The sequence below is a fragment of the Marmota monax genome, unplaced genomic scaffold (genome assembly GCF_021218885.2).
Source record: "Marmota monax isolate L192 unplaced genomic scaffold, Marmota_monax_Labrador192_F-V1.1 WCK01_AAM20220418_F8-fsc00003, whole genome shotgun sequence".
Lineage (NCBI taxonomy): Eukaryota > Metazoa > Chordata > Mammalia > Rodentia > Sciuridae > Marmota > Marmota monax.
The window spans coordinates 17,359,861-17,374,596 of NW_026694084.1; the positions used below are offsets into that span (position 1 = coordinate 17,359,861).

The 14,736-nt window shown below is 32.3% G+C and overlaps 1 non-coding gene across 1 annotated transcript; it reads left to right on the top strand.

Moving 5' to 3' along the window:
- Window positions 1-532: 532 nt before the first annotated feature.
- On the top strand, window positions 533-605 carry Trnas-gga (transfer RNA serine (anticodon GGA)). The gene has a single exon. It is a non-coding gene; the product is annotated as a tRNA-Ser (tRNA).
- The last annotated feature ends 14,131 nt before the right edge of the window (window positions 606-14,736 follow it).

The window sequence follows — 14,736 nt, forward strand, 5'->3', positions numbered from 1 at the left end:
GCTTTCATGATCTAATTATGTTCCAAAGGTTCTATTTTATAACATCAGTTTCGGGGTTAGGACTTCAAAGTATGAATTTTGGGGTACACACAAATATTAAGATCTTATTACCTATTAAGTAAAGTTCAAAATTTCTCTGCACTTTAATTATTATATTATTCTTATATAATGAGAATATATATAATCAGAATGAAGCATTAAAATTTGCTTGAATTAATACTTCTAAAAAGCTTTCTTATAGACTTGATAAATAGCTAAGTTCTTTTATTGTATTAAAATATTTTTATATTTTGGGTGTTTAATCTTATAATTGAGTATACAAAATATTAATATGACTTTAAAATAATATATTCAAATTTAAAATATAGTGTTGAGCAAAGATGCTAGGAATGTCTATAGAGGTTGGACGTAAGACAGACTCAGTGGACTTACCATATTTGTAACTCATTTTGTAAGTCTGACTAGTTGAATGCCAACACATTATAGAAGTGGCCATGAGCAAGTAGGTCTAATAATACAGAAGTTAGGGACTGGGGATGTAGCTCAGTTGGTAGAGTGCTTGTCTGGAATGCACACAGCCCTGGGTTCAATCCCCAGCACCCCCTCCCAAATAGTATTTATATTCTGTATTATAAGCAGTAGGAAGAAAGTTTTGCGGTCTGAAGTAATGTGATTTTTTTTAATTGACATGATCTTTTTTGGATACTGGAGCTTGTGAAGTAAATGTCATATATGCTGTATTTTAAAGCAAAAGTCCCTTGCTATTCCTTGACTCTGCAGCATGCTAGCAAAATGTATAAATTCACCCAACCATATCAGAATTAACTGCCACTGGGAGTTCTGAATTCTGGAGCCTTGGCAACTAAAAAGCCTGGTTAATTTTAGTAAAGTGACAATTTTCCCCTCTAGGCCGATAATTTCTTTCCCATAAATTGAAGGATATGGATCTAATAAACTCTGGTTCTTTGCACTTTGCATCATCCTATGATTCTCTCTGATTATTCTGCATATTCACTTACCATGTCTTCTTATGGGAATTCAAAAGTAAAACTATTCCTAGATTAAAAACATGAAATACCTTATCAACTGCAACTCACTTCTAGTAACAATAAGAAAGCTCTAAGCTACAAGGAACCAGAGAAGGTGATGTCATACTTACCTTATCTGTCTCTTCCTTCAAATTTATTCTTTTTTATTATGGCAAATACACACACACACACACACACACAAATGATAAATTTAACATTAATATATATTACCATATATTGCCCTTAAATTTATAATTTTAACCATTTTAAATGTATAATTCAGTAGCATTAAGTACATTAGAGCAACCATAACCAACATCCATTTCCAGAACATTTTCGTCTTCTTTAACTGAAACTCTATATCCATTAAACATGAACTTCCCATTCCCCTATCCTAACAGACATTGGTAGCAATCATACTACTTTCTATCTCTGTGAATTGAATTACTATAGGAATTTCATTTTTTAATCCCTTTGTGATTGATTTATTTACTTTTGTACAACATGTTCAAAATTTTTTCATATTGTACCATGTGTCACAATTCCTTCATTTTATAGACCAAATAGGCTATTTTTATGTATAGTCCTTATTTTGTTTATACACTTATCCATTGATACACATTTGAGTTGCTTCTATGTTTTAGCCATTAATAATGCTACATGAGTATGGCTATATGAATATCTTTCAAGTCCCCAATTTCACTTCTTTTGAGTATATATGCAGACATAAAACTGCTGCATTATATGGTAATTTGATAGTTAATATTCCACAGGGATTTCGGTTATGTTTGTTACTTCATCTGTACCACATTAAATTCTCACTAGTGAGGCACAAGTTTTCTGGTTTGTCTATATGATCACCAACACTCATTATTTTCTTTTTCTTTTTTGTAAAATTTTGATGATAGCTGATTTTCTGGGTGTGAAATGACATCTCATTATGATTTTGATTGCATTTTCCTAATGTCTAGTGATATTGAGTATATTTTCATGTGATTTTTGTCTGTACATCTGTTTTGGAGAAATATCTATTTTAACATTTTGCCAATTTTTGAATTGGGTTGTTTAATTTTTGGTTGTTAAATTGTGTTTGTTTATGTATTCTGTGTATCAATCACTTACCAGATATATTATTTGAAAACATTTTCTTGCATTTCTCGGGTTTTTTTTTTTTCTCTGCTGATAGAGTCCTTTAGTACATGGAAGTTTTAATTCCAACGAGGTCCAATTTATCTATTTCTTTTCTTGGCAGTGATTTTAGTAGAATATCCAAAATATCATGGGCAAATCTAGTGTCATGAAGTTTGTTCTGAATGGTTTGTTTTCTAAGAGCTTTACTATGTTAGCACTAACGTTTGGGACTCAAATCTATCTTGACTTAATGAAAAATAGGTTTACTAATGACTGATCCACCCTTGTGTGGAGAATAGCAAAGATCATCACTATGTCAACTCTCAAAAACATGAATCCACATACTTTTCCCATTGCCTCCTGGGTTTTTGCTGCAGACCATCAAGCACTGGTTACCTATGTGTGTGAATGTCGTGAGAAAGAACACACTTACACACAAGTTGAAATGGTTTATTACTTACAGATAAGTAGAAGGAACAAAATTTTTGGTTCCACTGTGAATTAGTCCCCCAACTCTCAAGAAAACTGCCCAGGTTGGATGAAGTCTTAACTACAATTTCCCCACCTTGCTACACAGCAGAGGGATTTCCTGGGTTATATATTTCAGAGGCCATAAGATTCATTGAGACTAGTTTGAAAAAAAAAATCCTACTTCTAAGGGAGAGAGGAAAAAAGCCCAGACAGTCCTGAACATTTCCTCCCTATATTAGGATATTGCATTTTGAACACATTCTACATTTATTTTTGAGAGCTACAAATGAGAACAAGAAATAATTAGGTAAATCCAAAGCTACTGAAGGACTGTTTTGAAACTTTTGTACACCATATAAGGTATGAGTCCAACTTCATTTTCTTTCTTTCTTTTTTTGCATGTGAATATTGAGCTTAATAATTTGATGAAAAGACTTGTCTCTTCCCCATTGAATCGCCTTAACACCTTGGACAAAAATTATTACTACACATGTGAGAATACGTTTCCAGAACCTTTAGTCTGTGCTGTACATGTATTTTTCTGCATTTATGCCAGTACCATATTGTTTAGGTTACCATAACTATGTAGTAGGTTTTGAAATCAGGAAATATGAGATCTTTATATTGATTCTTTTTCAATATTGTTTAACTATTTCAAGTCCTTTGAATTTCCACATAAATTGCAGAATGGATTTTCTATTTATGCAAAAGACATCATAGCAGTTTTGATGGAGTTTGCACTAAATCTGTAGATTGCTTTGGATAGTATTGTGATCTTGAATTTCTATGCACAAAGATCAAACTACCTGAAAAGGAAATTAGAAAACAATTCCAGTTAAATTTTCCCCCAAAGAATAAAATATTTAGAAATAAATTTAATAATTAATGATTTTACTAACTATAAAATGTTGCAGTAAGAAATTAAAGACAAATGAAATAAATGGAAAAACATCCTTTCTTCATGGATTGAAAGACTATCAAGATTTCAATACTTCCCAAAGTAACATAGAGCTTCAGTGGATTTCCCATATGGTTTCCTCTTGTACTTTTTGATCTTTAATTCACTTTGAGTTGATTTTTTATAGCTAGTGGGCTACAGAGTCTAATTTCATTATTCTGCATGTGGATATATAATTTTCCTAAACTACTTATTGAGTAGATGATCCTTTCATCATTATTTTTTCTTAGTTTTTTAAACAAAAGTCAGTTGCCTATAAATGCATGTCTAATTGCTCTGATTAGGTCCTCTACTACTATGCTGAATAGAAGTGGCAAGAACAAAAATCTTTGCCTTGTTCCAGGTCTTAGAGGAACTTCCACTTTTTCTCATGTATATACCTATAGGTATATCATATATGTTCTTTATTGTCCTTTACTATGTTGATACACATTCCTTATATATAATTAGGAAAGTTTTTATCATGAAGGATGTTGTAATTTTGTCAAATCTTTTTTCTTCATCTATTGAAATAGTCATGTTTTTTGTTCTTCATTCTTTTCATGAAATGTGTCAAATTTATTGATTTACATATGTTGAATTATTATTATATTCCTGAGATAAATTTCACTTGATCATGGTGAAAGATCTATTTAATTTGCTGTTGAATTTGATTTGTCAGTACATCATTGAGGATTTTTTCCATTTATGTTCATCAAGGATATTGGACTGTGGTTTTCTTTTTTTATAGTATTTTTGTCTGGCTATGGTGTCAGAGTGATACTGCCAGTATATAATGAGTTTGGAAGTATTATGTCCCCTTTATTTTTTTGGAAGAGTTTGAAAAGAACTGGCACTAATTCCTTAAATGTTTGGTAGAATTTATCACTGATGGCATCTGGACCTATAAACTTCTTTGTTGGATGACATTATATTATTGATTCAATCACCTTACTTGTTATTGGTATGTTAAGATATTCTATTTCTTCATGATTCAGTCAAGGCATGTTTTTTGTATATATAATCTTGCCCATTTCATATAGATTATCCAATTCATTATCATATAACAAATTATTATTATATTATTATGATTATGTAATTGTTTGTAATACTCCCTCAATAATTTTATCTTAAAAGCTTATAAAGCAATACTAATTTGAAAAATTAACAAAATATTTTCAATTAAATTCTCTAATTTTTGATGTTTTAAAACATTTTCTTTCTCTTTTTTTCTGTTTGTATTCTTTTTAAATTCATTTAGAAATTAAGTTGAAGACATGATTTTTTTTCTAATTACAAAATCAGATACCTAATTTAAAATTTTCACATGCATAATCCAAATACCCATAATTCTTCCAAGAAATTCAAAACTGATACTGTAATATTGCCAAAATATACTCCATATTCAGTTTGTTTTAGTTGGGATGCACCAAAGATCACAATTTACAGTTAATTTTTTATATGTGCATCTCTTTTATTATAGAATAGTGACCCTGCTCTGTGTATGTATAGATGTGTACATTTGTATGTAAACATGGGAGTGTGCTTCATTTAAATCAGTAGTATTTTTCAATTATCTGTGCTAATTTTCTTGCAAAATAGCCCATGTCCTGGATATTTTTAATTTCTTCCCTTATAATAATAAGGATAAATTATTTTTGCATGTATTCAACATACTTGAAGTTACATATTCTTCACTGAATTGTATCAGGAATCATATGTCAGTTTCTAATATTTTTCTAATACTAACATTGGCCTTTAGTAAAGGTGATATCTATCAGATATTCCCACTGTTTAGATATATTATATTTCATTCTGTAATTCATAAGTAATTTTTAGATGATATATTTATACCCTGTTTATCTCACCAACAAACTTCCAGTCTATATATTGCTTATTGTTGTCATTCTCATGATATTATAAAATCACCCTGATTTTAATTGTGCTATGATCTAAATGTTTGTATTGCTTTCAAAGTTCATATGTTGAAATGTAGCCCCCAAGGTGATCATATTGTGGGGGGCTTTTGGGAGGTGCTTAAATCCCATAATGGAGATGGAGGCAGGGAGCATGGGAGGAATGGAGTAACTTTAGATAGGGCAAAGGGGAGAGAGGGGTAGAGAGGGGTGATGGGGGTGGGAAAGATGGTGGAATGAGATGGACATCATTACCCTAAGTACAGGTATGAAGACATGAATGGTGTGACTCTTCTTTGTGTATAACCAGAGACATGAAAAATTATGCTCTATATGTGTACTGTGAATTTAAATGCATTCTGCTGTCATGTATACCAAATTAGAATAAATGAATACATTTTAATCAAAAGGCTGAAGGGAGTCTGTTTTCTCTTTTCCATATAAGGACACAGAGAAAAGGCCATCTATGATGAATGGGTCCCTCACCAGACATCATATCTCTTTCTGCCTTGATCTTAGATTTCTCAGCCTCTTACATGCATGAGGTGTCCATTTTTATTGTTAATAAATTATGCTAAAATAGTAAAATAAATTGCTATTTTGATCATAAAAAGGTAAAGAAGCAAGTTAACTCTATTATTTCAGCTTATATATTAAAAATAAATGAAATATTCTCATTTGCTATATTTAATATAAAATGCAAGGGAACACAACCTGAGGAATAAGTTGGATCAGCACTGAAAAATACACTATTAAATACTTTTGGAATATCACCATTATAATTATTCCAAAGCATTGCAATTATTTCTAATATATTGTTATATTGATCTTATTAAAATATTTCTATTTTAATGTCTTGTTATGCCATAAAATGCTACTCTAAGTATTCTTGTTAAAAATAATTTGCATATTCAATCATTAATTAGTCTAATCAAACAACATTTATTATATGACTATTTCTCCTGTCCCCAGCAAAGAGTTGATTTAAGAGAAATAAAAGACATTTTGTCTCTCAGGAAGATAAAATTTTGGTGAAAAAAAATAGATGATTTTAATAAAGTAAGAATGTAGTTATAAGATCAATAAGTGCTAAAAGAAGTCAGTTGCTGAGCATGAGTTTTGAATTTTTTTCCCAATGTAATCAACTTTAGGTAACACACATATTATTTAATAAGCTCCTTAGAATAAACTTGGTAAAATAAGTCTAACAACAACCAAATTGTAACCTAAATGCAATTTTTATTCTTTTATTTAATAAGTTGAAAAATGTATAAGAACATAAGTAGAAATCCAGAAGCTTTCATTCCCTATATGGAATTAACAGTTTCCTGTTATTTAAATTGTATAAGCATTTAACATTTTAAAAATTTATAGTAAAATTGCATTTTCTCACTATTATAAAGGTTTATTGTAAGTATAACTACCAATCAAAGACTTTGTTCTCCTTGAAATATAATTATTGTGATTTTTTTGCCTGCTAATGATTTCCATCTATTTATTTAGCACCCAGGATTATAATATCAATATTATTTCAAAAGGTGCACTGAACAAAATCCTTTTCTAAAAGACAGAATAGGAACATGCAATTTTGTAGCATATTAGCTACATGTAAATAATTATAAGCTCTATGGATTAATTTCAAGCCTGCTATTTGGCTATCTCCTATGCAGTTTTTCATTCCTATTTGTAGATGAGATTGATTTCCTTGTTTACAGAAGCTGCAGGTCCTGTAAGGAGTAGTGCGTTAACAAAGATACAATGAAAGTATCACATTAGTTCAAAGTGACATGAAGACAATAACATTCCAGCCTCCTTAGTTCATCTTTTCAGTTTCTGAACAAGAATGCTATATGGCTTAAGGAGTCAGGTGTGATGGCTCATGCTTGTCATCCCAGGGACTCAGGAGGCTAAGGCAGGAGGACCAAAAATTCAGGGCCAGCTTCAGCAATTCAGGGAGTCCCTGAGCAACTTAGTGAGACCTTGTCTCAAAATTTTAAAAATGCTGTATGGTTTGATGTCTATGATGCTCTGAGTAAGACAGAAATTGCTGACTAGTCTTTATTAGGATAGTGTATGGTAAGTTATTTATAAAACATTTCAAGATGTTAGACCATACACATTGAGTGTAGGCCACAAACAAAAAGCAAAATAATACAATGAGAAAGGACCTTAGATAAGGAACAAGCAATCATGGTGTAGAAAGTGTTAGGAAGACAAATTTCAGATTCTATACATTCCTGGACTAAGTTAGAAATGACATTTGGACGTGGCCTTGTTCATTTTTTGATGCGAGATAAGTTATGGAAATTCACTTTATATTCATTAGGATGCTGTGCAATATGGATGCCTGGATACCCAAAGGAAACACTGAAGACAGGAGTGTCTCTATTTAAGTACTCTTAGAGCTCAAGGATTTGCAGGGATTTAAAAGGAACCTTTATTTTTGTTTGAAAAATATCTACATATATCTGTATATCAAGAGTTCCTGTAATTATGCAAAAAGTCATTTGCAAAAGTGCACATCTATTTTGTGTTCCTTTATAAAACAGTAACATTTACTTGTAAGACCTGGCTATAGAGTAAATGATGTTATAGTTTAGGGAGGGTGCAAATCATCAGTAAACAACATAACGCTTGGAGATTCTAGGTTATTTGATGACAGAGACGACAGCTCTTATGATTCTCAGATGTGCGATTATGATGCAGCTTGAGTACAGAGTCTGCTTGCAGCCAGTGATGTACTCCTGCTGAGTGGGCTGTCTGATTGCCTCCTCAAAGACTTCTTATTGTTGATCACAATTTATGTCAGTGTATTATTAATTTTGTTGGTAACTTGATTTGGTTATGCTTTTGTGTCATTCTCTTTAAAATTCTCTGTAGTATTACATGAAAAGAAATAAATGGAGGATGACAAAAACATCTTGAGCAATAACGCCACAGGTGGCCTTGTTGAATGACTCTCTTCAGTATTCTCTGGGAAAATTATGTCATTTTCAGTGATTGAAAGTTATTTTTTAAAATTGAGTTATCATTTCCTCCAACTATAACTGTTATCACCCACAAATAGTACCACATCTGTAAGTTATCTAATTCAGCATTCCATTCAACAATATCAAATAGCATTGCTTTGCATTATCTGCTTGAAAATCATCTAAAAATTACATATTTGTGATTGAATTCTTAATGCAGAAAGAATATTATGGGATTCTTATTACTACTGATAAAAGACATTCATTTTATTTGGAAGTCAAGGGTAATGGCTAAGTTTAATTTCACAATCAGTAAGAACTCTTAGTGTAATATCTGTAAGATATGAAATCCAGCAATGAAAGTTTAATTCAACCATTATTACATTTTGCAATATTAATTTTATAAGTAACTACTTGTAAAAAGTTGAGTAATATTAAGAAGCAAGTTGAAGTTGTAATTAAAGTCATTTTCTACTGGTCACTTCCTATATGCCCTTTATTCCACCCTCCCCTTCTTGTGTGGACCCCCCATACACACACACACACACTACATCAGCTAGTTTATTTACATAACATTGAAACTTGAGGAATTATGGCATATGGTCTAATTTCTTGCCAATAAAGTATGAACACATTTGTGTCATTTAAATTTACAGGGCTGGGGATGTGGCTCAAGTGGTAGCGCGCTCGCCTGGCATGCGTGCGGCCCGGGTTCGATCCTCAGCACCACATACAAACAAAGATGTTGTGCCTGCCGAAAACTAAAAATAAATAAATAAATATTAAAAAAATAAAAAATAAATTTACAAGTAACTAATATAAAAAGAATATTAAAAGAAGGAGAAAGAAGAGCAGAGTATAGGAATCATGCTAAATATTTCATGGTATTAAGAATAAGACCTTAATGAACCTGTGACCTTGGAAATGCTTAAAATCTCTGAACAACAGGTCTATCATCTTTAAAGGGGTGCTGCATTGTCAGTAGTTATGAAGAGTAAGATTTCCTGAAAGTTTTAAAGATATAAATGGGAGCTGTTTTTATTTTTAAATTTGCCATTTTTCTTTAATCAGAAATCTTTTCTGTTTGTTTGTTTTTAAATTTTAAGACAATAGTGATCCAGAAGTTGTGCAGTCATTCCCGTTTATATGATATCACCCGAACATATACATCTATAGTACTTTAACCAGGGCTGGATTCCCCATTGGGCGTCAAGGGAATTTTCACAGGACCAAGAGCCAGGCCTATGGAGTATATAGACATCTTAAGTGATTAGCAGGGATACTTAAAAAATGAGATAACCTATTTTAAGCATTTTTGAGAGAGGAAGGGGAAAATTAACCTATGCTTAAAAGATAGCTGCATAAAACATTTCTAACATATCCAAGTACCTTAGTAATTAGTGCATGGAGTCCAACAGAATACTGTTTTTGTGAATAAGCATTACTATATTTATAAAAATTAACACTTAATCTTCATCATAACTAGTAGTGGCAAATTTAGGGAAACAGTTATTGGTGATATCAGGATAAAATTTATTTCTTTTAAACAAAGAGTATGCTAATTATTTATGTATTTATTCAGGTAACTGGTATTTACTGAGAACAATATATTTTCTACCATTTATGCTTACTTTTGATAATTGATGGGATTGTTTATTTTCTACTTTTCTAGAAAATGTCCCTTTTCCCTGTATAAGTTGCAGTATTTTTGATAAAATGTGACACTAACCATCATTCCTATCTTCAAGTCAGAATGTAGCTAAACACAATTGGTTTGAGATTCTGGCCTAAACCTGGTGTGGTGGATTATAGGCCCACACCTATAATCCCAGCAATTTGGGAGACTGAGATAGGAGGATGGTCTGGTTAATTTAGTGAGACCCTCTCTCAAAATAAGAAATATAAAGGGTTATGAGTGTAATTCTGTGGTAGACCTTTCCTGGATTAAGTTCTCAGTACTGAAAAACAAATTACAAAAATGCTTTTAGAAGTTTCTGGTCAGGAACATTAGACATAGTCCAAAGAAAATAAGCCTTTCCAGAATTTGAAATTGAGATGTAAAATTCAAACACCTTCAGAGCATACATATTTCATTATAAGAAAGTCTGAGTGAGTGAAAACATTTAAGTGAATTTAAAGAAAACAGACACAAGTGTTTTAAAGTATTGACCTTGTTCAAGTTCCTAGACTTGGGTATAGTGTCACTCATGATTAAATTTATATTTAATAAAATTTCCTTCAGTGCATTGAAACATGGATACATCAGACTTTTGCAAGTTGCAGCTAAGAACTCCTTAACATTGTTCTTAAAATATTCATAGTACAGAATAAAAATATTCCTACTTGGAATAGACACATGCCATTCTTATTTATTTAATATCATTCTAAGTTATTTGGTGGACCTAAAAACTGACATTGGAATTCCTACTGTGATGACTTATGTATGATTGATTGTATTGAAATTAAGAAAATATTGTTCTTTATTTGCATAGAAGGAAAACATCTACAGAAATATCAATTGGAAAAACACATACCAAAGCTACACAAAACAAAGGAAGCAAAATTAATCAGTGTGATTGGTAGAATGGTGTTCTCCTACAACAAACATGTCCCTTCTCTAATTACTGGAACTCATATATTCAATTACATTACCAAAATCTTATGAAGGTTTCATATGGAACTAAGGTACTAATCATCTGACTTTAAGACTCTGATCTATAGAATACTAACATAATAAATTTGTGATGTTTAAAAGCACAACTTTGTATGAAATTTATTATAACTATACAACACTATTCTAACCAGATAGTTCAAAACTATATATACAGAAAACATAATAGTAACTTATTGGAAAGATTTTTTTCGCCAAAAAGTAATGGTCCTAAATTGTTTTCTTGAACATGCTTCAAATAATTAAAATAATACAGTTTTATACAGCGTGAGAAGAATACCAGGGCAATGGAGAGTTTTGAACACTGACTTCACAGAGATAAAGACTCAGATATATAATGAGGTACTTCAGAGGAATTATAGTAGGATGGAACCCCCAAAAGAGGCATTCTGATCCGCATTTGGTAGAAAGAAAATATTTTGGGGATAGCAGAGCACCCAAAGAATAATTAAATCTTAGCTTATCATATGAGTGGTGTTGGGGAATGGAAAGAGCAAACTATATATGAGAAAGACTGGAAGTTTAAATAAAGCATGACAATCAAGAAATAAGAGAAATTTAAAATAACTGTATGTAAAGTGTGGATTGCCAATGTAAGGACTCATTGAAAGAACTTATTGAGGCCTTAGATTTTTCATATCATTAGTCTTTACAGGTTTATGACTAATTGCACATAGTTAAGTTAAACACTGAAAGAAATAGCTGATTACCATCAACAACATAACGTGTGAAGTTATCCAGTTTTTCTGACTATGAGCAATATATTTTGACTCCTACTATCTGTATTTCCTAAGAATCACTAGAGTCCTGTGACATTTTGACTATTTTAAGAACTGATGCCACCAAATTGATGTCTTTATAAACAAAATCAAGGCACATAATTATAATTTCAAAGACTTCCATCACATTCATTATTCTGAACACTCATACCATCATTCTGAAAACACTACTTCCAACAGAAAAATAGTAACCCATTAAATTTGTAAGTCCTAAAATACCTGCAGCATCTGCCTTTACAGATATAGAGGAACTTGGAGGAATAATTAAGCAGAAGAGAAACTTGAATGACAGTCCATCATCAACACTCACCCAAACTCATTAAACATTTTAATATATGCTCTTTACGTGTGAGTAAAGATGACACATCTCTGGGCATGGTATCAAAGCTGCTGCTAATGGACACCACCTTCCTTTTTCTCTCTCTTTCTTTCTGTTCCATGGTTCACTTTTCACTGTCTGGATATTGTTGCGGTGGATAATAAAATAATATACCTTTTAGCAAATGTCCCTGAATACTTTATAAACATGTTTCATGAGAATGCTTTTCAATTTTCAATTTTGTTTATGTCCTTTGTATTTAAAAAAAAAAAAAAAAACATGAGTTAGATTCATCTACAGGTCTACCAGTTATAATCATTTGATAGTCAAACTGTGTGAGATAGCCCAAAATTGCAAATGGAATCCTAAGGAAATAATAGCATAATGTTTTCTTTTTTGGATCATTGATCTTGCTGCAGGCAAATATAAATTTGGGGGTAGATGTAATCACTATGTTAGCAACAAAATTCTGAAAACTTTTCTATGGCAAAAATTAGATAATCTACTTTTGGACCAGGATTTTACTTAAATGAACTTTATTCTGTCTATAATAATCTCTTGGTTATATTTCCAGAACACCATCACAGACAGTGAATTTTAAAGTTATGAAGATGTTTTTGGAGTATTTGTGCTTTATTTCAACACTCCTTTATTGCTGACCCTCATCTCTGCCTAGTTGAAGTTGTTTACTCTCTTCTATTTCCTTCAGAAAAATACAAAGAAAAATTATTCTTTTGTACATCTCTTCTTTTATTCCAGTTTCTTCATCAACAACATCTAAATATGTTTGTCTTGGTACTAAACAGATTCATTCTGGTAAAAATCTGTACCATGCATGGCATTTTATCAAAGTGATCTCATGGGCAGTGGTTTAAATCATAACACTGACTTTGTGTTAGAACACAAGGTTGATGTGCTATCTCAACAATGTCAGCAAGCTCTTCCTATTCATCAGTGGCTGTGTCCACATTTATTCTCAGATACCATCTACTGTAAAACAGTAGGTATTTCTCCAGACATGATGCCATCAAAATATAACAAGCAAACAGAAAGGGAGGGAAGAGAACAAAGGGCATCTATTTTTTCAAGGGGAAAATATTTTTCAGCAAGCATGGACCCACACATACTTTTCTGCAAAATATTCACATGCCTCATTAGCAATGACCACCACACACTTCAATCAAACTCTATATGAAGAAAAATAATTGTTATTGGACTAACAAGCATGCTCTCACTCCAGGGGCTAGGTGGTAGTAACATACCCCCCCAAAATTGACCAGATAGAGTCTGTGATTTGCTATAAAAGGCTTCAACATAGGAAAAAAAAGATGTTGGTCATGTTTTTATGTATGCATGTACATGAAAAGAGAAAAGGGCAGGGCAGGGGAGAAAGAGAGAAAGAAAGACAGAGGGAAGCAGAGTCACAGAGAGATTTGACTGTAGTGGAAGCATTCTATGTAAAGTGATTGGAAACAAACACCCTTCAGGAAGGATTATATTAGCAACTGAAAGATTCTTTTTTTTTTATAAGTCTTTTTTTTTAATTTTTATTTTTTAGAGAGAGAGAGAGAGAGAGAGAGAGAATTTCAATATTTATTTTTCAGTTTTTGGCGTACACAACATCTTTGTTTGTATGTGGTGCTGAGGATTGAACCCGGGTTGCATGCATGCCAGGCGAGCGCGCTACTGCTTGAGCCACATCACCAGCCCCTGAAAGATTCTATTCAGAAATGATGTTTGACTATTTAAACTTTCTTCACTTCTGATAACTCCTCAAAGCTTAATGCTGAGCACAATGTTAGAAATACTTCTTCACTGTGCTGTGAGAGGTGTTCAAGGAAAGTGAATGGCTAAAAATGTTATGCAAGCAATTTTCCTTGAATACAGTATCTGAATCTATGAAAAGCAGTGGGTTGATCCTTTGCAATGGCACTGGGGCTTAGAATATTAATTGTTCCAAGGTAAACGCTTAACAGAGAATTAGTTTTCACCTTCTAAAAAATATTTCCTGAACCTACAGCTATAATATACTTGCATTACTCTCCAATATGCCTTCCATGTGTGATAGTAGGAGCAAATGTGACTCCATTTTGTTTTATGACTTCATCCTATAAAACAACCATGCCAAGTAGAAGAGTCGTGACTGGGACAAGATGTTCTTTTCCTATTGCTATAGAAACCTTTAAGGACACAAAACTACCTAATGGGGTATTGTTTCTATAATTAGGGTAACGGTGCTCTGTTTCTGTAATTGGGGTGACTGGGCTAACTGTGATTGGTTAGGCTTCCCTCTGTTGACTGCACTGTCCCGCTTCTGTAACCTGGCTTGCTTGCATTGGCTGGACCCCAGAACATCCCTTTTACGGTTTTCAGGCTTATAAGGAGTGCCCTTGCAATTATTCTGGGCTGATCAGGGGAACAGCTTTATGTTCTGGTCAGCCGCCAACGGTGTGCTTCAATAAAGGCTTGATTCAATTATACGTGAGTGGTCTGGAAGTCAGTTTATGAAACCCTG